Source organism: Parasteatoda tepidariorum, chromosome 3 (assembly GCF_982258835.1).
Source record: "Parasteatoda tepidariorum strain Cologne lab strain chromosome 3, Ptep-v5.0, whole genome shotgun sequence".
Taxonomy (NCBI): Eukaryota; Metazoa; Arthropoda; class Arachnida; order Araneae; family Theridiidae; genus Parasteatoda; species Parasteatoda tepidariorum.
This window is the reverse complement of record NC_141757.1, coordinates 42431427-42459398: the sequence shown is the minus strand read 5'-3', so window position 1 is coordinate 42459398 and position 27972 is coordinate 42431427. Positions and strand designations below refer to the sequence as shown.

General features: G+C 29.7%; 1 long non-coding RNA gene across 3 annotated transcripts; it reads right to left on the bottom strand.

The window, feature by feature from the left end:
• Positions 1-193: 193 nt before the first annotated feature.
• Positions 194-27972, bottom strand: LOC139425156 (uncharacterized). 3 transcript variants are annotated; one of them, XR_011636417.2, is made up of 13 exons: positions 27819-27960; positions 27650-27667; positions 26096-26113; positions 13763-13786; positions 8813-8836; positions 8580-8612; positions 8284-8298; positions 7341-7367; positions 5387-5901; positions 4247-4270; positions 3335-3364; positions 2763-2783; positions 194-355 (listed from the first exon to the last, which is right to left on the bottom strand). It is a non-coding gene; the product is annotated as an uncharacterized LOC139425156 (long non-coding RNA). The 3 variants fall into 3 exon arrangements; XR_015432516.1 differs by having other exon boundaries at positions 3335-3361; XR_015432515.1 differs by lacking the exons at positions 194-355; positions 2763-2783; positions 3335-3364; positions 4247-4270; positions 5387-5901 and adding an exon at positions 8967-9475 and having other exon boundaries at positions 7310-7367; positions 27819-27972.

The window sequence follows — 27972 nt, the reverse complement described above, 5'->3', positions numbered from 1 at the left end:
GTTACACCACAATTTCATACAGTAATTATGTAATGCATTTGACTCCAGTTCTAAAATCCAAGTTTTTTTTTAAGTATATAGTAGCATGCGTATATATATATTTTTTTTATATATTTTAGCTAGGCTATCTTTGACATCTATGTAAACCATTGCATATTTTGGAAATACGCTTTAAAAAAACTAAGACATTAAGCATTTTAATACATATATTACTTTAATGTCATTTTAAAATAATATACAATATTGAAAAAGATATTGAACTATTCATGAAGACATGGGTTAATTGTTCCTGATTCTGTTCAGCTCAGTTGTAAACATGGAACTTGAAAAGTAATTTTCTTTTTCTAGTAATACCCTGTAATAAAAAATTTAAGTTTAATTATAATGTAGAGAGAAAAAAATAAATCTGAAAAGGATTTTTTTTATATATTGTTTATCTCTTTCTTTTAAAATATGTTTTAATTAGTGTGGAAAGACAACCAACGTTTTCCAAAATATGAAAAATGTGAGCTTCTGTTAGTCAGCAGGCTTTATTATTCTGAGGGAGGCAAAAACTTGAATTTTACATGAAAATGATAATTATGCAAGAATAATTATGATTTTTGTTTCAAAAGTAAGCCTGCTGAAAGAATAATGATTCTTTTCTTTCCCCAGAGCCTAAGTTGTTAAGTCAAATTAATTATGGTAATGTTTAAATTGTAATTACATATGGTAATAGCAATTCTAATTAAAATTACATATGATAATAATTATGTTAAGTTGAATTTTATATAATATTAAGCAAAGGTACCATTGTTATGTTTGAGAATATCTGAAAATTGTTACGATGGAGCAATACGTATAAGAGCACGTTACATTGGAAGAAATTCTAAAGCTGTTTGTGAAAGAAAAAATTTAACATTGTTACTCGTTCATTAATTTAATGTGTATTTTTAAAAAGCATTTAAACATTATTCTCTCTCTCTCTTCATATAAATCATCTCTTCATATTGAGATGAACTGTACTTTACGTGATAATTCTCATGGCCAAGTCATGATAGTCAAAATTATAGTAGTTTTCTCTATTAAGTAATTTTCTCCGGTATATATTCCATTGAAGTGACAGTAAAACAGTTATTTCAACAGTATTGGTATTAAAACTGATTAGTATTGATGCAGTTTTAATAATCACCAAATACTTACCGACCGAAATCGTATCCTTTCTCCATTAAATTTGTCCTTGACTTTATAGCTAACGTTTTGTTTAATTTCAATTAGCATGGGTTTCAAATCATTTACTTTCATTGAAACACGTTTTAAAAAATTGTTATGCACAAAATTAACACGTCATCTCATAACTTCATAATTATAATTGAAATAAAAGAATATTATTCAGATGACGTAGCCCACGAAAACTACAACGTTAATGTTTATTGAATTTATTTGACACAGCGAACAAAAAAAATTTATATTAAAGTACGGGCAATAAAATTTTTATTCTATGAATTATTGCTATAAATCTAGCAAATATTACTGATCTTATATGTAAAATACTTGGAAAATTGAATCGTGTGTAGTTAAAATCAAAACAATGGATAACGCTTAATCAATCGGAAAATTCCACTTCGTTTTTGGATTATCACGATTGAATGGTTTGTCATAGAAAGTTTAAATACAACAGTGGACTTTCTCATGCTCGACTTATCTGTATGCCAACCTTCGTTCCATTCAGTTAGATGGTTCAGGTGGCTATAAAGGACTCAAAGACATACGTACAAACAAACAATTTTATGTATATAGACCAGGAGTGTCAGAAAGGTCAAGGCAAGGGAGAGGACTACCAGGAGCCCGTATAAAAAAGAAATGGTAAAAAGTAATGGAAATGGTATTATTAAACCACAAACAACGTAGATTCAATATTTAATAAAACATTAATAATTTTCAAACTTATACAGTATACATTAACATACATCTAATTAAATATTGCAAAAAATTAATCCGGAAAGAAATTTATTTCATTGGAAGACATGTAAAAGGATCTAGTGGAATAAAGTGGGAAAAATGTTTATGGATAAAGCGATAATTTAGTAATGGATAGTGTGATAATGGACAAATGGGTAATATGGCAATGAAATAATGGGGTAAGGGATAAATTGATTAAAATAGAAAAAAGCGTAAAGAAAAGAAGAAATAAATGATAATTAATTTTTAAATTTTGCTATAATACTCACTATGCATTTTTAAGACATGTTAATAAGATTACAATTTAGGTTTTAAGCTGTGACTATAAATTTAAATTGTACTTTAATATAAAAAAAAAATTCGATCAATTCAGAAAACTATATCGAATTGTATTTAGAAACTATTTGCAAAACCGATATCCTATAAAAATTAACGTAATTTCTTACTAATTCTGAAATAAAAGACCGTTTAAGGAATGATTTTTGAAACCCATAACAAAAAAGGGGCAATACGTAAACGTAATTTTATTGTAGAATTAATCAATACTAGTGTAAACAGAGCATATTTTCTGTGCATATAAATTCTTAAATGTTTTACATATTATCGATAATTGTTGTAAATTTTGCTAATTTAATTTAACTCTCTATTCCATAAAATTCTTCTCCATTCCTTGAGTTTCTATTCTTAGTACGTTTATATAGATTATTAACAACTGCAATCTATCAGAGACTTGACCTAAGTCTATTATAATTTACATAATAAACTGTTACATAAAATAATGATAGTTCAGCAAATCTAACATAAGTTGTTATAGCACGTACCATTTGAAGCAGAAAAATATCCTGAAAAAATGAGTGACGTTATCTTCTAAGATATTTCATAAACATATCAAAAAGTAAAAAAATAAGAGGTTAACTTATTATACCACACATTAAACTACTATCTGAATAAAAACATTCCACTAGCATTAAATAAATTTACTTTTTGAAACAAAGCACTCTTATATATATTTATGAATTTCTATTCTAATTTTTAAATACAACCACAATTATGCTGCTGAAGATTTTATAACAATCGTTTAGATGATTACTACACATCCATCAATAAAAATATTTTGCAGATAAAAGTCTTTATAACGATTAATTGTAATAAAGTAAATATTTTTCTAAACGGGATTATTTATATATATTTATAACTAATTCATTTTCTATTTGTTAGTCACGCTTTTAAATCAAATAAAAAATATTTCAAAAACTAATTTTTGTAAAAATAATTAAATCAAAATAGGGTACAATGAAATTTTACTTTAATCTTAAAACAAAAATGAAAATTAAAAGAACTATCACATATTTCTGTTATATAAAATAAAATAATAAATACAAACTATTCTTACCATTAATTACATGAAAAGGAGTTACTGCTGCTGCAAGATCAAAATCAAATAAGGTAAAAATAATCTGTTTCGACTTAACACATTCAACATTTTGCATTTTGAACAATAATTAGAATACAAGTGCTAAATTATATATTTAAATTTGTTTGTCCCCTAGCGATTATAAGATACATTTGTAATGCGTAACGTAGCTATATTAGTGATTTTTAATTTTAGGACTCACACTACAATAAATTTTTGGAATGTGAAAGAAGACTCAGCTCTAAAAGTCTTCTATTAAAAAATTCATTCTAAGACAAATAATACTTAATTAATCGCTGCAAACAGTTCATATGATATGGAGCTAAATCTATGTACATTCTAGAAAATCCATGAAAAAATATTCAAAAATATTTTGTCCGTAAGTTTACTCATCACAAAATTCAAGCAATTCTTCAAGAAACAATAACCTAAAAAAGGTAGGTAACTAGCGAAATATCTTTAATATTAAGGGTTATATATGGTAATAAATCTGTATAAAAGAAGCGAAATTTATCTTGAAATAATTTATAATTTTATTCTAATTTTTTATTCTTGAAAAGTATTTTAATTTTGGCATCGAGTTAGATATTATTTCACATTTGTTTTATCTTTAATCGTCACCTTTAAAAGATTAGAGCCATGAATATAGCTATTTAACAATTGTTTATTTAACGAAATTGTATTCACAACATTAAGTCTCGTGAAAGCTAAACCTAATTTTTGTAATTGTAAATGCAAAAATGCAATAAAATCTATGCATTTTGCGATGAGTACGTTCGAAAAGTAAACACAAATTATAAAACTATTTTGAATGCTATGAATTTTCTTTACATGAGGATATTAAATTTATGCTAAGATATTTAAAAAAAAGTGATTAAAAATGATACTTACGTGGACGCAAGGATTTAAGAACGTCTAAGTAAAGCAAGAATAATAATAAAAGCAGTAATTTAAACAATTATTCAAATCCAAGTTTTCAACATAAATAATTTACTTTAACAAAAATTACTTTTTTTATAAATTTTATGCAAAAATAGCCAAATTTATATCCGTTGAAAAAAAATTTTTCTTTATTAAAATAAAGTATGTTTTTGCTTTTGAATTCGTAATTTAAATATCGTCTACACGCATTAATTACCATATTTAAAATCAACCTTTCGAATCATTAAGATTAAGTGATAGAATGTGAAGACCGAAGACAATATTCGAGTTCCGAAGTGTTAATGAGATGGTACAGATTTCAAAAAGTTCCGAAAGTTTAAATGTAGGGTAAAGGAGAAACGCTGTTGCTTAAACAATGAATTTATTCTTAAATAAAATATTGTAATATTTTTTTTCATTTTTGTAATGGTAAATGTTTCTAGCAATGAGCATCATCTGTATTTTTACTTAACTCTTTCATTAAAATAAAGATTTATTTGAGATATTCATGACTAATATTTAAAAAAAACGATTAATACAGCTTAGTCAAAACAGTCAAACAAATAAAGTAAATTTGTTTCTAAAACTGAAGAAGAACCAATTGCGAATACACAAATAATATTTAGAAATAAACACACTATACTTTCGGATCTAATATTAGTTCTTCCTCAGTGTCTAAGCATTAAAAAATGCTTTAATATTGAAGGAGGATCTTGCTTATAGAACTGTAAATATAGGATGTATAGTTTTGTACTTCATTTGTACTTTATTCACTTCAGACGAAATAGCACAAAGAATACATCAATTTTCCCTTTGACTTGCTATTCAAATTTCAGAAATTTTTAATTGAATTTCAGTAAGAATTTTATCTTTTGCTATATAGTCAATTTTTCTTATAAAACGGTAGAAATATTTTTAAAATATTTATAGTGTTAAGTAAAGAATTATGATGTCGTATGGAAACTATAAATTCAATTACTTGTCCGAAAGTAGGCAGTTGAAAGGTTGGTTATATTTTAGCAAATTGAAGTATTATATATATATTTTACAAATACATATTTACATATATATTTATATAGTTAAAATTTTTTAAGAAAAATATGTACATACCTTTCGCTGGGTCGAAGTCACCTGTAAAATTTTAAAGTTTAAGATAATCATGAAAATTTAGCACCAATTACGATAGAAAGAACTTACTTTGTGTTTGTGCATTGTTGTTAATAGAAAACATGATGGAAAATATGCAAAGATTTTTTAAAAGAAAAGAAGAAAAAATCATTAAAATAAAATATTTTTAAAATTATGTAAATATTTAACAAAAATTTAAAAAAGTAAAAAAGTTGGATAACGAAGTAAGTCAAAGGTATAATCTCGTCGTCAACTCACACAAAAATATCTGCAAAAAAGAGTGCTTCCTAATATTGTATTAATATAGTCAAAACAAAATACATCAATGCAGTGGTATGAAAAGCACCAAAAAACTTGAAACAAAAATAGAACAAATTTAACAAAATAAAACATAATAAGAAAAAAAATAGAAAATAAAATTTAGGAAAAATGCGGGAAAAATAAAAATATAATTTATGAAGGGAATAGTGAATTCAAGTATTCATACTTACCGGTATCTTTAAAAAAGGATTTGAAATATTTTTGTAAAAAGTTTGAAAGATTACAAAATATGAAAATACAAACGTAAGTAGAGGATGATGGAATCATTTCATAGCACGTTCTAACTGAAGTATGAAAACGAATTTGATTTTTCAGTTACCCTGCATTGAGCCGAAACTGGGCGTGTGTACGGTAATATTATACAGGGTATTTCAAAGTTTATAATAATGAAGGAGAATTTTTTTGTTAAAAATTTATATACAGAGAATTTTAGAGAATTTATTAAAGCCATTTCAAGTTTCTACAATTTACCATCTCCTTCCTTAATTTTTTAATTCTTTTTTTTTTATTTATTTTAAAAATTTACTTACTAAACATTAAAAGATTTTGAGCCATGTATTCGACAGAATTGCATTTGCACTCAATAAAAATATAATTTAAGTTAACAAATAATTTTTAATAAATTTATTAATAATTATAACATACAATTATCCCAATGATTTTTACATAGTTAAGTTATTTATTTAGTTAGATATCCATTAATTTTTATCATTTTTTTTAAGGAATTCTACTATTCCTTTTTTCGATAAAAAAACATTACTAGAATTTCTTTAAATTCAATTCATTTGATTAAAAATGGTATAAGGTATTTAAATAAATATTTTTAGAGACATTATAATTCCATGTAATTAGCGTAGTTATATAAAATTTAAAATCATTCTTTTATTGTATAAATTAAATCTAAATACAGAAGGGATAAAAAGTTTTATACTCATATATTTATAAAATGGCTCAGATAGACGAAAACTTAATATTTTGTCTGAATGAAATCGTCAAATTTAAATTAAAGCCAATGCACACTTTCTCATTTACTTTAAAAAAGTCACTTAAAATTAGGTAGGTAGGAATTTTATTACGTCGCTCTAGAAATGCTCAATGGGCTATTCGCGACGTTCTGGGATACATCCCTAAGAATAATACAAAGGAATTTAATACAGCGACCCAGTCCTATGGACCCATACGCCAAATGTAAGATGCCTCATCTCCTTGACAGAACCAACCCCAGTCCGAGGACCAAGAAATACGCAGACACCGGGCAAATATGATAATAATCCTAAGACATCTCCTCAGAATCTCTATAATCAGCAGAAGGGATTGCTCCTTTGCTTAAATAGCCCAACTGCCTTCGCGCACAATGACCTAGTACTTTATGGTAGAACAGTTTAACGAGGACGATACCACGCACTCTCGGCCTCTAGGTAGGATAATCAAAGTGTGCTCTACCCGCTTACTGACCACAGCCAGTGATGCTTGACTTCGCTGTTTTACTGGAAACAATTTCGTTACGATAAGACCGCAGCCGGATAACTTACTTCGTCTGACATTCATTTCGTTGAATGTAACCTTGAACACTATTGACTACCATCTACAGTACGATTAAGTAAAAGACACTTACCGCCATGTTCATCTGGGTAAAATATTTCTGAAAAACAATTAAAAAGTCTAAAAAAAATAGAGTACGCATAGAATATCTAAAGTACATATGTTTCCAGAAGTTTAAACATTTTTGAATATATACTCATAAAAATATAGGCATAAATGAAAAATAATGAATTAAAGATATATTGAATAAGTGTTAAATTTTATGATGATTTTAAAATGTCTTCTTATTATTTATAAAAAAATTCATGTAAAGTTTAAGAAAATTCTTCATCGTGAAATGATAGCTTGCTTTAGTACTTCCATAACCAATTTCTCATAATATATCTGATTATCGATTATTTCATTTCAAAATGAATAATAGAATTTCTTCTTTTAAATAATATTACATAAAAAATTTTCATTGTTTCATGGTCAAATAATATTTTATTTCTACTGTTTATACATCAAACTAATGGAGACAAATAATCGAATACAATGCTGCAATAGGATAAAAATTCATGCAGAAACTAAACATATTAATATATGATTTAATTTTTTTCAAGCAAATTCAATCACAATAATAATAAGTAGTCTTCCCAAAATATATTTTGTGCAGTTTTTGAGTCAAAAGCTGAAATTTTTTTCTTTGTTTATTTAATAGTTTTTAATTTATTTTTATAATTATAAAGATTCATATTACAAAGAATAATACCGAATAAACATACATATGCGAAAAATAAAATTTCACTCTCAACTGCTATCTATAATTTTAAGCTGCCTAGAAAAAAAATTCCCAACCACTCCTTAAAATTATATTTTTCGAAATGATTAACTATTTCTTAGAAATTGTAAATTTCTACCATATTTTCAGACTACATTAGTATTATTACACAACTAGGAATACAGTAGGGGTGTCAAAAAACTTTTGGAAAATAGGGCACAGTCTTTAAAAGTTTGAAAAAAATATGTATACTTACGATGAAAATGAGAAACTAAATTCAAATTTTGAATATTATATATTAACAATATTAGCAGTACTAAAGTAATAATAATAATAAAAGCGATAATGATATCGAAAATATTGATATTAATATTGAATAACTATGGCTTTAAATAAATGTATTATTATATTACCAATAATATGACAGTTAAAAAAATATATGGGTACTTATAAATCATTTTATTTTTTAAACTAATAGATTTCTTTACTAGGGTTGAGATGCTAAAGTTAGAGATATTATGCTATTTATGAAACATTTCCAGTTAATTTTACCTTGAGGAGCTTGAGCAGCTGGGTTGAGAAATCCTAAAAAACAAAAACTTGTGCGTAAACTGGAAGAATATACTTTAAATTCATTCGAAAATAAATTGTTGAATTAAAATACTTCTATAGATAGAAAAATTTCTTCGTTTCGTGTTGATGGTTAAGAAAATAAGTTCTTGCTATTATTTAGTCAATTATATAAACAGATCAATAAGTTTTTAAAGTAAAAATAATCTTGTTACCTGATGATTGAAATGGGTTAAAATCTAAAAATAAGATTAGAAACACTTGATAATAAATCATATTTTATTCTATTTCTATCTAATTAAACTGATTTATGTCAATTTTATAGAAAAAATGTATGTTTATTTTTTCAAAAATTAAGCAAACTGATACCTGGAGGAAACGGATTAAAACTTGAAAAAAAGATTTTAGTGTTTGGAAGTACTTAGAAGGTATCAGAACGTTTGATAACTATAACTCTGTTTAATTCTTTCATAAACAACTAAAATTCTAAAAAGCGTTTTACAAAATAAAGTCCATCATGAAAGTAAGTAGAAAGACATCAGTATATCGGGACTCGGCAGCTTAGGTCCAGCACACATCTCCGGGTGAGAGCTGAAGTCGAAGTGGCATTCTGATCGACGCTGAGTTGCTTTTTATCCTCCTTGAGTGTAGGTGCGCGCCGTCCGGGAAAGCTGATTTGCATCTTGAGAGATCGGCTTCTTCCCGCCGCGTTGCACTTTAATGAAGATGACGGACACAGGACTCCCCCACCTGTCCAGAACGCTGAGGCACGGGAATCCGGAAACGGACGTGTCGACCAGACCGAGTTGTTGTGGACGTCTTAAGAGCAGGCTTCACGGGATGTATCGGCGGCGGGATGACTGGAGCCTCTCTAATCTCTGAAAAAGAATGGACAGGCTTAAGTCTATCAGTTGAGATCCATCTCTTCTGAGTTCCGATCTGGACTTGAAAAAACTTTGGCTTGCGTTCGATATCCGGATAAGGACCAAGGTAAGGAGACTGGAATAGACGACGGACAGCATCGTCTCGGATGAAGACATGCGAAGTGTCTTTCAGGAATTCATGGACAAATGTCTCCGTTGACCCATGACGCGACGTAGGTGTTGGTCGAATCTACCGGAAGTGCTCCTTCAAAGATAGTAGCAGTTGCTGTGGAGACTTCGTACCTGATATAGAAGAAAAAAATTCGCCAGGCTGGGGATGATTACAGCCGTATACCAGCTCTGCTGTTGAGTTGCTAAGATCTTCCTTTAAGGCAGTTCGTATTCCCAGGAAGACGATTGGCAATTTCTCTATCCATCTTTCAGTGCCGGCGAGACTACACCTGAGAGCTCCCTTTAACTGCCGGTGAAAGCGTTCGATCAAGCCATTTGCAGATGGGTGGTAAGCTGTGGTTCTATTACGTTTGGTACCCAGAGACTTCGAAAGCGCTAAAAATAAATTACTTTCAAAGTTACGACCTTGGTCAGTCGTGATAATCTCTGGCACACCGAACCGAGCAACCCATCCTGAAAAGAAAGCGTTAGCAACACTTTCGGCGGACAGATCTTTCAGGGGAATAGCATCAGGCGATCGATACACGTTAGGATGTAAGTGTATCCCTGCGATGGGGAAAGTGGTCCCACAATGTCCAAGTGGACGTGTCGAAATCTGTCGACCGCAGTTAGAAATTGACCAAGAGGGGTTTTGGTGTGTCGTGATATTTTTGATCGCTGGCAATCCAAACATTTCTTGCACCATTCCGCACAGTCTTTCTTTAGAGATCGCCAATTGTATCGCTGTTTAACAGCGTGAGTAGTCGGTCTGGGGCCTGAATGAGACAAGCTATGTATTGACTTCAGCACAAGGTGTCTGAAGCTCTCCGGAACATACGGGCGTATAGCGGTAGATCGCTTGAGCTAAAAACGATCGGCTTGATCGTCAAAGAAGGGTTAGATTGTAATTCCTTCAGCTCAGCGTCTTTTGATTGCTCCTCCGCCATTGCTGCGTCATCTATCGTATTAGGTAAATCTATTACCTCTGTACGAGAGAATGCATCTGCGACAACGTTATCGCTGATTGAAATAAATTTAATATCAGTAGTATATTGACTAATAAAATCTAAGTGCCTGAGTTGACGGGGAGAGATTTTTTCGTGTTTCTGGTTAAAAGCGAAAATTAAAGGCTTATGGTCTGTACAAACTGTGAAGTACCTACACTCCAGTGCATAATGGAAATTTTTAATGGCATTATAAATTGCAAGCAATTCTCGGTCGTAAGTACTGTATTTACTTTCAGCAGGTGCTAAACGACGAGAAAAAAACACAAGTGGCTCAGTCCTATCAGCTATATGCTGTTGTTATACAGCTCCTATGCCAAAGTCTGAAGCATCAACTGAAAGAGAAATTTCAGCATTAGGATGTGGATGTGCTAAAAGTGTAGCGTTTGCGATTGATTGATTGCAAATATTGAAAGCTTTATCAGATTCATCAGTCCATTTTAAAGGGGTGAAGTCATTCTTCTTCCTGCCCTTAGTTAGATCGTAAAGTGTCATTTGTTGAATTGCAGCTTTGGGAATAAATCTGCGATAGAAGTTGACAATTACTAGAAACCGTCGAAAGGCGTGAACTTTGCTTGGTTTTGGATAGTTGCTAAGTACCGCAACTTTGTCGGGATCTGGTTTGATTCCATCTTTCGAAACTTGACATCCCAAAAAAGTAAGTTCTTTTACACCAAATATGCATTTATCCAAATTTAAAACTAGTCCTTTAGTATTTAAACTGGTGAAAATGGCCTCCAAGTCCGATAAATGTATTTTAAAATCCGTTGACGCGATAAGTAAATCGTCCAGGTATGCGAAACATTTTGAACCTCTTAATGCTTCATCAATAAACCGTTGAAAAGTTTGGGCCGCATTCCTTAATCCGAAAGTCATATACTTAAATTCAAACAACCCTATTGGGGTGATTAAAGCAGTTTTTGGAATATCACTAGATTCAACAGGTATCTGGTGATAAGCGCGTTTTAGATCCAGTTTTGTAGAAATTGCTTTTCCGTGTAATTCGGAAGTAAAATCCTGAATGTGTGGTATTGGATATCTGTCCGGCTCCGTGGAGCCGTTGAGCCGGCGGTAATCCCCACAAATACGCCAATTATTCTTCCCTTTTGGCACCAGATGTATGGGGCTGCTCCAAGGGCTGCTGGAAGGGCGGCAATTCTCTGGTCGACCGTCTCCTGAAATTGCTCTTTAACAGCAACCAATTTATGAGGCGGCAACTTACGAGCTCGGGAACAGAGAGGACCTTTCGTGATAATACAGTGCGTAGTTCCATGATCTTTAACTACGAAATTAACTGAAGGATTTGTCAAATTCGGAAATTTAAATAAAAGTTCATGATACACTGAATTTTTAACTATTGCGGTAATGCTATTACTCGGCTGAGAGGTGTAAAAACCACGAATGTACTTTGCAGATGTGTTATCGATTAGCTGACGATTTTTAATATCCAGAATGAGTTCGAATCGTTCAAGAAAATCCGCACCTAAAGTCGGCCGTGACACATCAGCCAGAATGAAGGTCCACCGAAAAGTTCGCAGAAACCCCAAGTCTAATGTAAGCATCCTTTTCCCATAAGTGGAAATTTTCGAGCCGTTAGCAGCAAGTAATTGGATATTTTTATCAAGATGTTTTGCTGGAAGCTGAACGGGATAAACCGAAACTGTTAATCCGCTATCTACCAGAAATTTCGTACCGGAATTTTGATCTTTAATAAATAAGCGACTACGATCATTACTCGCAGCAGCCGTCGCCGAAACTTGCGATCAAGCTAGTTTTCCTGAAAACTGCATGGCTGCTTGCATTTCAGCGCTTTATTTCCGAATTTAAAATGGTACCAGCATGTAGAATACTGTTGTTTTCTGGCAGGAGACTTGCTTCGCTGTCTATTTCTGGGAGATTTTGACCTAAATGATGAAAGTCTCTTTATGGTTTTATTCAGTTCGGCAACAGTTGCTTCTAGTTTACTAATTCTATCAAAGTCATCTTGTATTGCGGAAACGGTAAGGGTGATATTAGTAATTTCAGAGATTTTGTCGGCTATTGCAGCCAGACTTTCTAACTTATCCGAACTGACTGATAAAATTTGTTGAATGTTTAATGGTAAGCGTTGAAGCCAGAGCATTTTAAGTACTTCATCTGAAACTTTAGTAGCGGACAATTGCGTCATTTTGTGTAAAAGTCGACACGGTCTCAGATCACCCAACGACATATCAGATAATAAAGACATATCAGATAATACGCGCACTTTCAGAATCGGAAAACTGATCGATTAGACGTTTTTTGAGAGCTACGTTGGCATCTTTAGCAGGAGGGTTTTTAATTATGTCAGAGCCAAGAGACGAAAGCTCACTGCCCAAAGCAGAAACAACGTAGTGAAATTTTGTACCATCCGCAGTAATGGTCGCAATTTCTAATTGGGACTCAATATTACTAAACCACAGCTCTATATTAACCCGCCAAACAGGAGGTGTTTTAACAGCCACACGCATGATTTCACTATCAGTAGGCATTGTAGAAAAGAATGCAAAAAAAGGCATAGAATATTCCTAGTACGGCAGAGGGCAATCAGAAAGACCTTTTATGAGCAAAAATAAGGAACTTACGTGCGGAAATTTCTTGAATCTTGCAAGACTCTATTCAAATTAGTTCTACTCCTGGGGTCACCATCTTTAGTGTTTGGAAGTGCTTAGAAGATACCAGAACGTTTGATAACTATAACTCTGTTTATTTCTTTCATAAACGACTAAAATTCTAAAAAGCGTTTTACAAAATAAAGTCCATCATCGCAGTAAGTAGAAAGACATCGGTGCATCGGGACTCGGCAGCTTAGGTCCAGCACACATCTCTGGGTGAGAGCTGAAGTAGAAGTTGCATTCTGATCGACGTTGAGCTGCTTTTTATCCTCCTTGAGTGTAGGCGCTCGCCGTCTGGAAAAGCTGATTTGCATCTTGAGAGATCGGCTTCTTCCAGCCGCGAAGCATTTTAATGAAGATGACGTTCTGTGTGACGTTCTATGCGATGAGTCTTTGATGACGCCATAAGATTATAAATACTTTTATATTTTTTACATTATCATTTCTATAGAAAATGTAAATTTAGTTTTACAAAAATTAAGGAAATTTTTTACCTGGAGGAAGCGGAATAAATTGCCCTAAGAATAAGATTAAACATGGATATATTTTATTTAATTAAACAGTTTTAATAAAATAGTAATAATAATTGATGGCCTTTCTTTTTATTTACAAGTGTAACAACTGTGCAACGCATCAAAATATCTTTTTAATTTTACACAACTTAAGTACAATCATATTGTGAATAAATACTAAAAAGTGTTCTTGCATTTGATTATAGCAGAGAGAATATCTTTGAAGCACATTTTTTCTTCATAAAAATTGAATATCTAAATGATTATGCAAACTCGAATATAGATAAATAAAATAAATGCTGGAATAATTCCATTTAGACTTCAGTTTTATTTTTCAGTTCATATACTAAGAGGTAAGTTGATACTTCAATGGGTGGGTCAAGCTACTACTTAATAAAAATCACTCTGCATCCTCCTTAAAAACTTAATGAAAATATGCTCGAAATAGTAATTTTAAGATAATTAAAATTTTTAGGAGAAAGGTTCTACTTTAAATTTTTTAAGTTTATGACATTTGTTTACTTTGCATGCAATTTCTTAAATTTTAATATATGTAGGTACTAAATTACATTCTTTTATAGTGTGTTGAGTTTCTTAGAAAATACAAATTTTTGTGCAGTGGATTTGGACAGAATGGAGATGATTTGTTTGATATAAAATATTTTCAAATGCCACTTTCCCCTCCGTTATTTCAGTTCATTTTTAAAAAATTACATTTTTTATTTTTTTTAATTTTACGACCGCTGTTGTACAGCTGCGACCCGATTCTAAGTAAATGACTGTCACTTATCAACTTCGGAACCTACTAATTTTGAACCCAAACCGAAAGACAAAGAAACCTCCTTGATCAAGCATTGGAAAAACTAGCCTTCATGGAAGAGTATGTGAGGGAACCAACTCGCATTTGCCTTAATTGGAGAGAAAAATCATGATAACTTCCCTGTTGCAAGGGAATACCAACCAATAATCCGTCTAACACTTAGAATGTTTTATATCAGCACTGTAGTCAGAGCAAGCCGAGAGCAGGCTTCATATCAACTAGCCACAGCCGGGATTCGAACATGGGTAACCTCATTTGGTAACGAGCGCCATGTCTCTTGAGCCACCGTATCTCAATATTACTTATGAAAAATACGTCATCATTTCTCTAAAAATGAAGTAAACTGCTATCTCATTCGAAGAATTATAACAAAATTTATAATCAATGAACTGCCTTTCGTCTAACATAACCTAACATCATCCGGATTTTAACAGCAATAACAGCAGACAACATCTGAAGAAATATTTAAACTTGAATGAAATTACCAGAAATTATTATTATTATTATTTGGATTACACAAAAATAGAATTAAACCAATATAAATATCTCAATATCTAGTTTTACATCATGTTTTTTCATATAATCATATTTTTTTATGACTCAATTTTGGTCCAATTGAGTCTGTACTGAATACTTTTCCTATTAAATACAGTTTCTGGTGCCATTGTTTACATTATGTACAGATCGCAAAAGAAAATGATATCACCCTGAATAACTTTTGTTTTAATGATCGGATTTTCACGATTTAAATGTCAATCTTAATGGTTTCTGGGGGTGACCTCAAATATGCTAATTAATTAGTGTTAACTGTTAATTAAGTTACGAAATCAGACACAAAAACGTACTTTCTTTGAATAAACATGCATTTTTTTTTACATATTTGGAATCCTGACCCTTAAAATTGGGGGGTAGACAAAATTTCGAAAAAAATGGGTTGTAAATTAGGTCGCAATAAGGATTTATATATCTGGCGATGGTTTAAAAATATGCCAAATTACCTCGCCATAGAAAGGGAAATAATTTATAACAACCATAAAGAAACTGAATGAATGACAAGATGGGAAAAGATGTGGTGCTTCTCGTTGCTAAGCAACCAAAAGAATTTTTCGCGTTGCTTTCTGGGCTTTTTTTTTTTTTTAAATCTCCTTTAAAAAGGAAATTTAAATAAATTAATAAATTATTTTTGATTCTCCAAGATTATAGAATCTTTGACTTTTTATCTGACATTATTTATTTTTTTAAAGCTGTTTTAATGTAATTTGTATGACAGTTTTGAATTAAAACCAAATTTTCATAAGTTATCATAAATTTATGAAGAGTTGTAGGGTTAAATGCTTTTGCCCCTCACTTCGAGTTTCTTAGGAAAGGAAGAAAAAGTGATCAAGCAAAGGTGGACCTGAAAAAAGATAGCTATTCTGATGCATAATTGCAAAATTTTATAGAAATCACGGTATTTATTTTCGATAAAATTGTAAAACTTAATAGATATTATATGGCATATTAAAAGCATTTTGATATATATATATATATATATATATCATAATAAATAAAAACAAAAAAAACACGAAGAAAATTACGAGTTGATGTTATTTACACACTCCTTTCGTTAGTTCTTTAAAAAACATGATTAAAAGAAAATTAGGTTTATAATACCCTTAATTAAACAAGAGTAACAATTGTTACAGTTTTTACAATACTTTTTCAACTCTGACACTCTTTTCATGAGATAACTTCTTTTGCCAACGATTTTGTCCCTTTTTTTTGTTAGTTGAAACCAGCTTACGCATTCTTGTAATTTTTACATTTTATCTTTGAAATTTCAATCTCGAAAGACATGCATGAAGTGACGCCTAGTCCAAAGAATCTAAGTTAAATAGTTGTAAGGCCGATTATTACGAAAACAATTAACTACTCTGGATCAATGAAACAATTACAGTAAAACTTGTGTAAGTTGACCACTTCATGTGCATTGTTTTAGTGGCCAACGTAGACAAGTGGTCAACTTATAGAAGGGGTGGGACATTGTTTACTTTTTCGTTTCCTACATGTTGCTATACATTTAAATTTCTTTTTTACTTGACTTAAAAATTTGATTTAACAAATGGCCAAATGAATATCTTAAGAAATGTGTTTAAACCTAAAAGAACTTCAATTTGTTACACAGAAACAATTTTAATATTTAACTAACTTTTTAAAAAAAATTATTTTGTTAGTTATGCATGTGAAGTGTTTAATAAAAATAATTTCTTAAAATATCAGAACACGAAAACATTGAAAACTTTAACAAAACAAAATTATTTTAACACTTCAAAATTTATTCTGTTATTACTGCACATATAAGCCTATTTGCTCACTATTGCAACTGGAAGAGCAACTTTTCAACTAACACACCTGTTTTCAATGAATGAATGAACGAAAAGGTCACAAACTGACTTCCTACAGTTTCCCCAGATGGTCAACTCACAAAAGGGTTTAGATTAGCTTTTTACACTATTTCACCAAACAAGTGAAATATTAACATACATTGCAAAATGACAGAAAATTTTCTGAATTTTTTTTCTGGTCAACTTATGAGGGTTTTAGAATAGAATTTCATAATACTCCTAGACAAAATTAACTTATATCAGTGGTCAACATACAAGATAGACAGGTGGTCAAGTTACAAAGGTTTTGCTTCTTTATTATGTAGGAAAATTTCCGTTCTTGATAATTGAGGTCAACTTATTCAGATGTAAAACTTACAAGTGTGGTCAACTTGGCAGGTTTCACTGTATAAATAAATTATTAATATTTTTGTTTTTTTATTACGAAATATTAGGAGAAATTTGTATACATAATTTCTTCAAAACGTGTGTTAAAACTATGATTATAAGTTATTTAAGAAGAAGAAAGTCAAATGGAGTAAAAGAACAATTTTTGAGATGATGATTCTAAAAATAGCACGTTTTTCAAATCGTTTTACAATTTTTTATTTTAGTAGTTGTTTAACAAAACAAGGCATATCGAACATTTTCCTGATATAGCAATATTTTTTTGAACTGTGCAAAAGTTGAGAAATCATACAAACAACTTTTAAAGCAAATATTTTCAACTTTTTAAGACAAAAGGGTAACTTAAAAGGGTTAGCGCACAAGATTTTCTTTGAATGTTGAATTAAAATTGCATGCCCATAGTTTTTTGTTCATTTAAAAAACAAAACAATCTGCTAAATTTTTCCCCTGTGCGCACATACGCATTTACTTTTCATTACTCGAATAAATAAGAAGCAATAAAAAAAAAAAAATTAATAATTTATCTTCATTTTTCGTAAACAATAGTATTTTTAGTAAATAGTCAGCTGTGCTGCTTCGAATGATATTGTGTGTGATCAGTAGAATATTTTTCATTTCTTAACAAGATTTAATTCTCAGATAGCTGGCAATAATTCTAAGTTTTCTTTCAATAAGAACTTAGCAATAATTTAAAAAGTAATTTTATTTTAAAGAAAAACATAAATTAAAGTACTTAAACGATTGATTAGTATATTATTGGAAAAAAATATACATAATAGAATTTAAAAAAAATTGCATTAAAATTCAATAAAAAAGTTAGAAAAATAATTCTGCGAAACACGCACAAACAGGTAATTTACAAATTCATTTTAAGATTAAGGCGATATGTAAGATGTAAAGAAGTTTTAAAAAACTCTACTCTAAACTCAGCTGCACGACAGCCCATGGAGGGCCAAGGCCTACTGTGCCCATCTCAGTTTTCTGGACCTAGGGCTCTGGGGCGCAGGAGCAGATGTTCCGGTCAGGTGGTCAGCCGAACGCGAAATCCCCAGTGTTTAGTTCCCAATCATGCTTGGTACTTATTTATCGACCCACTGAAGGGATGAAAGGCTGAGTCAGCCTTGCCCGGCCCGAGGAACGACAGCGCGAAGCGCTACCGCTCAGCCACCGGGCGAAGTCTTAAGATGATTAAAAATGTTGACTACGCATTCGTATTAATAATTATAAAATATATATTCAAGAAATTGATAAATATATTATTCCAAATCTATGCATACGTATGTATATTATTGAAATTGTATCAGTTATTGAAAAAGAAAATCAAAAATTAAAAAATAATCACATTAAGTAAGCACAATCTGGTGCATAATCATATTCTATCAGAAGCACGCCTTTATAAAACTAGACATTCGTTGAATAAAGTGTTTTTTATTCAAAGTGTTTTATTTATAATTTCTTTACTAAATTACAAATAAATTATTAAATGACTAAAAAGAAACATCATATTTTATAGTTTGAAAGAAATAAAAATAAAAAGATTAGCAAACGATTATTAGCGAAAAAATATGAATGAAATTTTACGCTGCGCGCGAGAAGTCAAGTTCCTCACAAGTGTATCACATTTTAATATTAATCGCCCCATTTAATCATTTTTTTATTGTCGCCAAATTATTTTTTCAAAAATAATTAATTTTAATTTTTTTCAGCTTCTAATAAATAAAAACAGTTGAAACTTTAGATTTTTCTATTGATAAATATGTAGATTATTATGGTATAAAAAAATTCATACCTTATAATTCAAAATTTTTTCATCCTCAATTTAATTAAATAATAAAAAATAATTAATAATTATTAAAAATTATTTTTTTCATGAAATTATCTTTGGGTAAATGAGTTTTATGAGTGGGCGCAATTTTCTTCAAATTGCTTTATTAGTTTTGAAAATATGACTAAAAACGTAAAAAGTGAAATTAACATTAACGGGTACGAACTTTGGATCGCTCTCCTGACCAAACTATGGGGACCATATTTCCCAGATTGCGGCTACCCCCTATATTTTGAAGCTTAGAAATCCAAATATGTAAAAAAAAATACATGTTTATTCAGAGAAAGTACGTTTTTGTGTCTGATTTCGTGACTTAATTAATAGTTAGCACTAATTAATTAGCATATTTGAGGTCACCCCCGGGAACCATTAAGATCGACACTTAGATCGTGAAAATCCGATCATTAGAACAAAAGTTATTCAGGGTGATATCTTTTTTTTTTGCGGACTGTACAGTCCGCAAAAAAAAAAAGATATCACCCTGAATAACTTTTGTTCTAATGATCGGATTTTCACGATCTAAGTGTCAATCTTAATGGTTCCCGGGGGTGACCTCAAATATGCTAATTAATTAGTGCTAACTATTAATTAAGTTTCGAAATCAGACACAAAAACGTACTTTCTCTGAATAAACATGTATTTTTTTTTACATATTTGGAATCCTGACCCTTAAAATAGGGGGGGTAGACAAAATTTCGAAAAAAATGGGTTGTAAATTAGGTCGCAATAGGGATTTATATATCTGGCGATGGTTTAAAAATATGCCAAATTACCTCGCCATAGAAGGGGAAATAATTTATAACAACCATAAAGAAACTGAATGAATGACAAGATGGGAAAAGATAGTGCTTCTCGTTGCTAAGCAACCAAAAGAATTTTTCACGTTGCTTTCTGGGCTTTTTTTTTTTTTTTTTAAATCTCCTTTAAAAAGGAAATTTAAATAAATTAATAAATTATTTTTAATTCTCCAAGATTATAGAATCTTTGAATTTTTATCTGACATTATTTATTTTTGTAAAGCTGTTTTAATGTAATTTGTATGGCAGTTTTGAATTAAAACCAAATTTTCATAAGTTATCATAAATTTATGAAGAGTTGTAGGGTTAAATGCTTTTGTCCCGCACTTCGAGTTTCTTAGGAAAGGAAAAAAAAAGTGATCAAGCAAAGGTGGACCTGAAAAAAGATAGCTATTCTGATGCATAATCGCAAAATTTTATAGAAATCACGGTATTTATTTTCGATAAAATTGTAAAACTTAATAAATGTTATAAGGCATTTTAAAAGCATTTTGATATATATATATATATATATATATATATATTATAATAAATAAAAACAAAAAAAAACACGAAGAAAATTACGAAAAATAATAAGTTTTATTTATTGCGCATAAGCTGCAAGTAAATAGAACTCATAAAATAAGTAAATAAGTTCAAAATGTAGAAAAAACTTGGGAAAAATTACGGAACAATAAAAAAGGGGGGAAGAAAAATAATAATAAAAAATAAAACAGCAAGAAAACGGAAAAAAAATTCTAAAAATATCCGGAAAATAAAAGATATAATCTTTTCATCAGCTTACACGATTATATCAGCAAAAAAATAGTACTTTCTATTATTGTATCAATATAGCCGAAGTAAAATATATCAATGCAATAGTTTGAGAAGCACTCAAAAAAATTTTACAAAAAAATTACAAACATAATGGAACACAATAAGTAAAAATATCAAGCGAAATCAGAAAATTAAGTATAAAGAAGAAACAGAATAAAACATGAAACGAAATCTATAAAGCGAGCTGCGAATTCAAATGAACTTATTACATGAACGTGAAATTTTTAAAGAATTATTTAAAATATTTTCGAAAAAGATTGCCACATTACAAAATATGAAACCAAAAGCGGAAATTGAGCTAAAAGCTTAAATAGAGGGGTTTTGTATTAAAGTGCGTTCTTACTGCAGTGTTTTGGTTATACCTATTTTATATAATGTGATTATAATGCTTTTTGAATTTATTATTCTGCTTTTATCGGAGAAAATAGTAACTTCGTTAAATCATGAAAATTCTTGGAATTAGACATGAAAAGTTAGGAATTTGAAAATCTAAAATGTAACAGATACCCTGTATTAAGGAAAATAAAATATTTCATTTGAAATCTATTTTTTTATTCAACATTATTTCATTTTATGCTTTACAGAATATTAAAACGGTGCGGAGATCAAGGAGGTATGTAAATAGGAAAATATATTAAAATCCATATCTTAAGTTCAGAACCTTTTTTCATGGCACTTGTTAACCAAAATGCTGTAATGATATTGTCAGCATTTCAATTAAAAGAACTAATTCGTTCTGTTTAAAACTATCTCTATCACACGACTTTTTTTTTCCGAATGTCGCATACCTCCCTTAACTATATCCGTACTTCTTCAACTACGATTAAAATAAAACTTTATTTTAAGGAGCAAGTCAAGAATTTGTACTTCTTAATATTTGCAAATGATATTAAGTAAACTTAGTTTGCAGTAAAAAGAGTTGATGTTATTTACACACTCCTTTCGTTAGTTCTTTAAAAAACATGATTAAACGAAAATTAGGTTTATAATACCCTTAATTAAACAAGAGTAACAATTGTTACAGTTTTTACAATAATTTTTCAACTCTGACACTCTTTTCATGAGATAACTTCTTTTGCCAACGATTTTGTCCTTTTTTTTGTTAGTTGAAACCAGCTTACGCATTCTTGTAATTTTTACATTTTATCTTTGAAATTTCAATCTCGAAAGACATGCATGAAGTGACGCCTAGTCCAAAGAATCTAAGTTAAATAGTTGTAAGGCCGATTATTACGAAAACAATTAACTACTCTGGTTCAATGAAACAATTACAGTAAAACTTGGGTAAGTTGACCACTTCATGTGCATTGTTTTAGTGGCCAACGTAGACAAGTGGTCAACTTATAGAAGGGGTGGGACATTGTTTACTTTTTCGTTTCCTACATGTTGCTATACATTAAAATTTTTTTTTTTACTTGACTTAAAAATTTGATTTAGCAAATGGCCAAATGAATATCTCAAGAAATGTGTTTAAACCTAAACGAACTTCAATTTGTTACACAGAAATAATTTTAATATTTAACTAACTTTTAAAAAAAAATTATTTTGTTAGTTATGCATGTGAAGTGTTTAATAAAAATAATTTCTTAAAATATCAGAACACGAAAACATTGAAAACTTTAACAAAACAAAATTATTTTAACACTTTAAAATTTATTCTGTTATTACTACGCATACAAGCCTTTTTGCTCACTATTGCAACTGGAAGAGCAACTTTTCAACTAACACACCTGTTTTAAATGAATGAATGAAAGAAATGGTCAAAAGCTGACTCCCTACAGTTTCCCCAGATGGTCAACTCACAAAAAGGTTTAGATTAGCTTTTTACACTATTTCACCAAACAAGTGAAATATTAACATACATTACGAAATGACAGGCGAATGACATTTTTTTTCTGGTCAATTTATGAGGGTTTTAGAATAGAATTTCATAATACTCCTAGACAAAATTAACTTATTTCAGTGGTCAACATACAAGATAGACAGGTGGTCAAGTTACAAAGGTTTTGCTTCTTTATTATGTAGGAAAATTTCCGTTCTTGATAATTGAGGTCAACTTATTCAGGTGTAAAACTTACAAGTGTGGTCAACTTGGCAGGTTTCACTGTATAAATAAATCATTAATATTCTTGTTTTTTTATTACGAAATATTAGGAGAAATTTGTATACATAATTTCTTCAAAACGTGTGTTAAAACTATGATTATAAGTTATTTAAGAAGAAAAAAGTCAAATGGAGTAAAAGAACAATTTTTGAGATGATGATTCTAAAAATAGCACATTTTTCAAATCTTTTTGCAATTTTTTATTTTAGTAGTTGTTTAACAAAACAAGGCATATCGAACATTTTCCTGATATAGCAATATTTTTTTGAACTGTGCAAAAGTTGAGAAATTATACAAACAACTTTTAAAGCAAATATTTTCAACTTTTTAAGACAAAAGGGTAACTTAAAAGGGTTAGCGCACAAGATTAACTTTGAATGTTGAATTAAAATTGCATGCCCATAGTTTTTTGTTCATTTAAAAAACAAAACAATCTGTTAAATTTTTCCCCTGTGCGCACATACGCATTTACTTTTCATTACTCGAATAAATAAGAAGTAATAAAAAAAATAAAATTAATAATTTATCTTCATTTTTCGTAAACAATAGTATTTTTAGTAAATAGTCAGCTGTTCTGCTTCGAATGATATTGAGTGTGATCAGTAGAATATTTTTAATTTCTTAACAAGATTTAATTCTCAGATAGCTGGCAATAATTTTAAGTTTTCTTTCAATAAGAACTTAGCAATAATTTAAAAAGTAATTTTATTTTAAAGAAAAACATAAATTAAAGTACTTAAACAATTGATTAGTATATTATTGAAAAAAAATATACATAATAGAATTTAAAAAAAATTGCATTAAAATTCAATAAAAAAGTTAGAAAAATAATTCTGCGAAACACGCATAGACAGGTAATTTACAAATTTATTTTAAGATTAAGGCGATATATAAGATGTAAAGAAGTTTTAAAATACTCTACTCTAAACTCAGCTGCACGACAGCCCATGGAGGGCCAAGGCCTACTATGCCCATCTCAGTTTTCTGGACCTAGGGCTCTGGGGTGCAGGAGCAGATGTTCCGGTCAGGTGGTCAGCCGAACGCGGAACCCCCAGTGTTTAGTTCCCAATCATGCTTGGTACTTATTTATCGACCCACTGAAGGGATGAAAGGCTGAGTCAGCCTTGCCCGGCCCGAGGAACGACAGGGCGAAGCGCTACCGCTCAGCCACCGGGGGAAGTTTTAAGATGATTAAAAATGTTGACTAAGCATTCGTATTAATAATTATAAAATATATATTCAAGAAATTGATAAATATATTATTCCAAATCTATGCATACGTGTGTATATTATTGAAATTGTATCAGTTATTGAAAAAGAAAATCAAAAATTAAAAAATAATCACATTAAGTAAGCACAATCTGGTGCATAATCATATTCTATCAGAAGCACGCCTTTATAAAACTAGACATTCGTTGAATAAAGTGTTTTTTATTCAAAATGTTTTATTCATAATGTTTTATTCATAATTTCTTTACTAAATTACAAATACATTATTAAATGACTAAAAAGAAACATCGGATTTTATAGTTTGAAAGAAATAAAAATAAAAAGATTAGCAAACGATTATTAGCGAAAAAAATATGAATGAAATTTTACACTACGCGCGCGAAGTCAAGTTCCTCGCAAGTTTATCACATTTTAATATTAATCGCCCCATTTAATCATTTTTTTATTGTCGCCAAATTATTTTTTTAAAAATAATTAATTTTAATTTTTTTCAGCTTCTAATAAATAAAAACAGTTGAAACTTTAGATTTTTCTATTGAAAAATATGTAGATTATTATGGTATAAAAAAATTCATACCTTATAATTCAAAATTTTTTCATCCTCAATTTAATTAAATAATAAAAAATAATTAATAATTATTAAAAATTATTTTTTTCATGAAATTATCTTTGGGTAAATGAGTTTTATGAGTGGGTGCAATTTTTTTTGAATTGCTTCATTAGTTTTGAAAATATGACTGAAAACGCAAAAAGCGAAATTAACATTAAGGGGTACGAACTTTGGATCGCTCTCCTGACCAAACTATGGGGACCACATTTCCCAGATTGCGGCTACCCCCTATATTTTGAAGGTTAGGAATCCAAATATATAAAAAAAAATACATGTTTATTCAGAGAAAGTATGTTTTTGTGTCAGATTTCGTAACTTAATTAATAGTTAGCACTAATTAATTAGCATATTTGAGGTCACCCCCGGGAACCATTAAGATTGACACTTAGATCGTGAAAATCCTATCATTATAACAAAAGTTATTCAGGGTGATATCTTTTTTTTTTTGCTGACTGTACTCCTTATGCAGACATTAAACTTAAGATGCTGAGTAGAAATTATCAGTATCTGATTAAGATATTAAGTAGAAATGACAAAATATGCAATCAAGTATACACAAGCATCAGTTAATATCTCTAATTTTATTGAAAGATTTTAATTTTAATATTTATATGAAGACATATATGCTCACCCGTAATAAATATTACCTTTTAAGGCTAATATAATTCGTTTTTCTCAAGATTTAAAATTGAGTTATTAGCATTAAAAAAGTTTAAATAGAGCTGTGCTATTAATCAAAAATTTATTAAATTATTTTACTTCGTAGTACTAATGCTAATTTTTAAAAATTTTGCACTGACATTTATTTTTTAGCTTCAATAATTGACTTTACTTCAAAAATAAAAAATTTAAGTTCCGGGAATATTTGCTGAAAAAGCAAGACTGAATTTGCTGAAAACTCATAAACTCTGTTAAAACAAATTCAGCAATTATTTTTTAATAATTTCAAAGCATGTTTTAATTTTGATATAATTCTCATATTACACGTTATAAGTTTTTATGTAACTAATATAGTTTCTTGGCAGCTGAAATGGAAATAAAATTGTTTTTAACATCATTTTTAATTTTAATTATTTTCATTTTCATCATCAGTTCAGTTGTTTGAAATTTAGGTCGTTACATTAAAAAATGAAAACAGAATGAAAAAAATAACAAATCAGAATTCACATTCTATAAATCCTTTCAAAATTAGAACTTTTTAAAAATAAATGTTTGTACAATCATACATTGAGACTATAATAACGATAAGAATCAAGCATTGACTCAGAAACTCACGAAAACAGTTTTATAGTCTGTATACATCGGATCAGAATGGAAATCAATAAAAAAAGCTATTTCTTACCATAAAATTGAGGTATGGCTAAAAGCATATGAAATTAACTATTCTACAAAGTAAGTAGTTTCATGAGAACAATAAAATACAGATTCAAATGATAAAAATCAAAAATATTTTTTTTTAATTAAAAAGGCCGGGATAGCCTGGTTGGTTGGGCACTGGGTCCTTATCTATGAGGTCGTAAGCTCAATTCCCACTGGCCTAAGATTCTCCGTGTAGTAAATGGTTACTGGTGGGCGTTAGATCTGTCGGGTCATAAAGTCCTCCCATAACAAGTTATAGCTCTTTAAGTACAGATTGGATTGTGTGTGTGTGGTCAAATGTATGACGCATTCTCAACCGTAGATAGCGCCACTGAAAAACATGAAACGCTCTCTCTGGCTTAAATATTGTGCTCGACTTCGCGTGCAGGTCGTCGGGCTACCGAAGCGGGGGTGCCATCCCCTCCGCAGAGGATCGAAATTGTGATGGCATGTCTTCGGATCATCCTCCGGGATGTTTCCCAGACCGTCGCCAATAGCCCATTGTGCAGCTCTAGTGCGACGTAAATTAACAACAACTCTGGCTTAAATATGCTTGGTTTCACCAAGCAGGTTTGCTAATATTGGCAATTGGCAACGACAACAATAAGATTAGGAGGTTCCACTCAAAGGCCTCCGGCATTTTTCACTAATTCGACACTTTAAAAAATAGAATTTTGTGTATTAAACATATAATTGATAAAATTTTATGAGGAACATCCTGTTATTAGGTTAATAGTAAAAAATAAACGATTACTTTTATTTGGAAGGAAATCTATTGTTTTAAAAAATAATTAAACGTAAGAATTAAGGTAGTATGACGCACGAAAAAGTAATTTTAATAGTCAACAATTCATAACGATAATCTTATACAGTATAACAGCTCAAGAAGCAAACGATTTTTATCTCAATTTAGATATTTTTAATTTCGAAAAAATGTCTATATAAATTTTGTGACTTATACTTTTAGTTTTATGTGTCCATTTTTTGTAACTTTTGGTATCAAGTCAAGTACGAGCTTATAAAAGAATGATCTCGACAGATATATGTTTCGACCACAATCATATTTTAATCATAACTAGTCATAAATCATAATTAATCGTAATTAATCATAATTAATCATAATTATTCGTAATTAATCATAATGAATCATAATTAATCATAATTAATCATTATTTAAAACAGAATAAGTGAAAAAATTTCACGATAAAAAACTCTTAATATTAAAATAATCTTAATAATAAAATGGAATTTCAAAAAAAAAAAAAAAAAAAAACTCCCGTTAAGTTAATCATTGAAAATAACTCTTTCAACACTTGAGTTCCACACATCACATCAAAACTGCGATCCCTAATTAATTTTTAAAATCTTTATTAAATTTTGATATGAATTCAAGAAATTTAAATTTTCTGAGTAAAGATTACAAAGCCTCATGTATAATATAAGAAAGTATCTTAAAATAATATCTTTATTTTTGTTTTAGTTTTTTAAAGTTTGAATCTCATAAATAAAAATTTTGTAACAGTTGTTTTCAACTTACGTATTGGAAATACTCCAACTGTAAAATATAAAAATTAGGTTAGATTACAAAAGAGTGAATTAAAACATTTTTATTATTATTTGTAGAAAAATATCATCATTTTCATTAGGTAATGATTACAACCTATTATATAAGCTGTCACTGTTTCATTGTTTTTAAGAAATATTACCTCCCAAGATGCTACAGGCTAGAATAAGCTGATATAATGACATTGCTTCAAACAGAAAACACAGGAAACGCAGCTATCCAATGCAGCTTCTACCTAAACACTAAAATAGGAAAATTATTTTCGTGACATCATTAAATACATACCTAAAACTTTC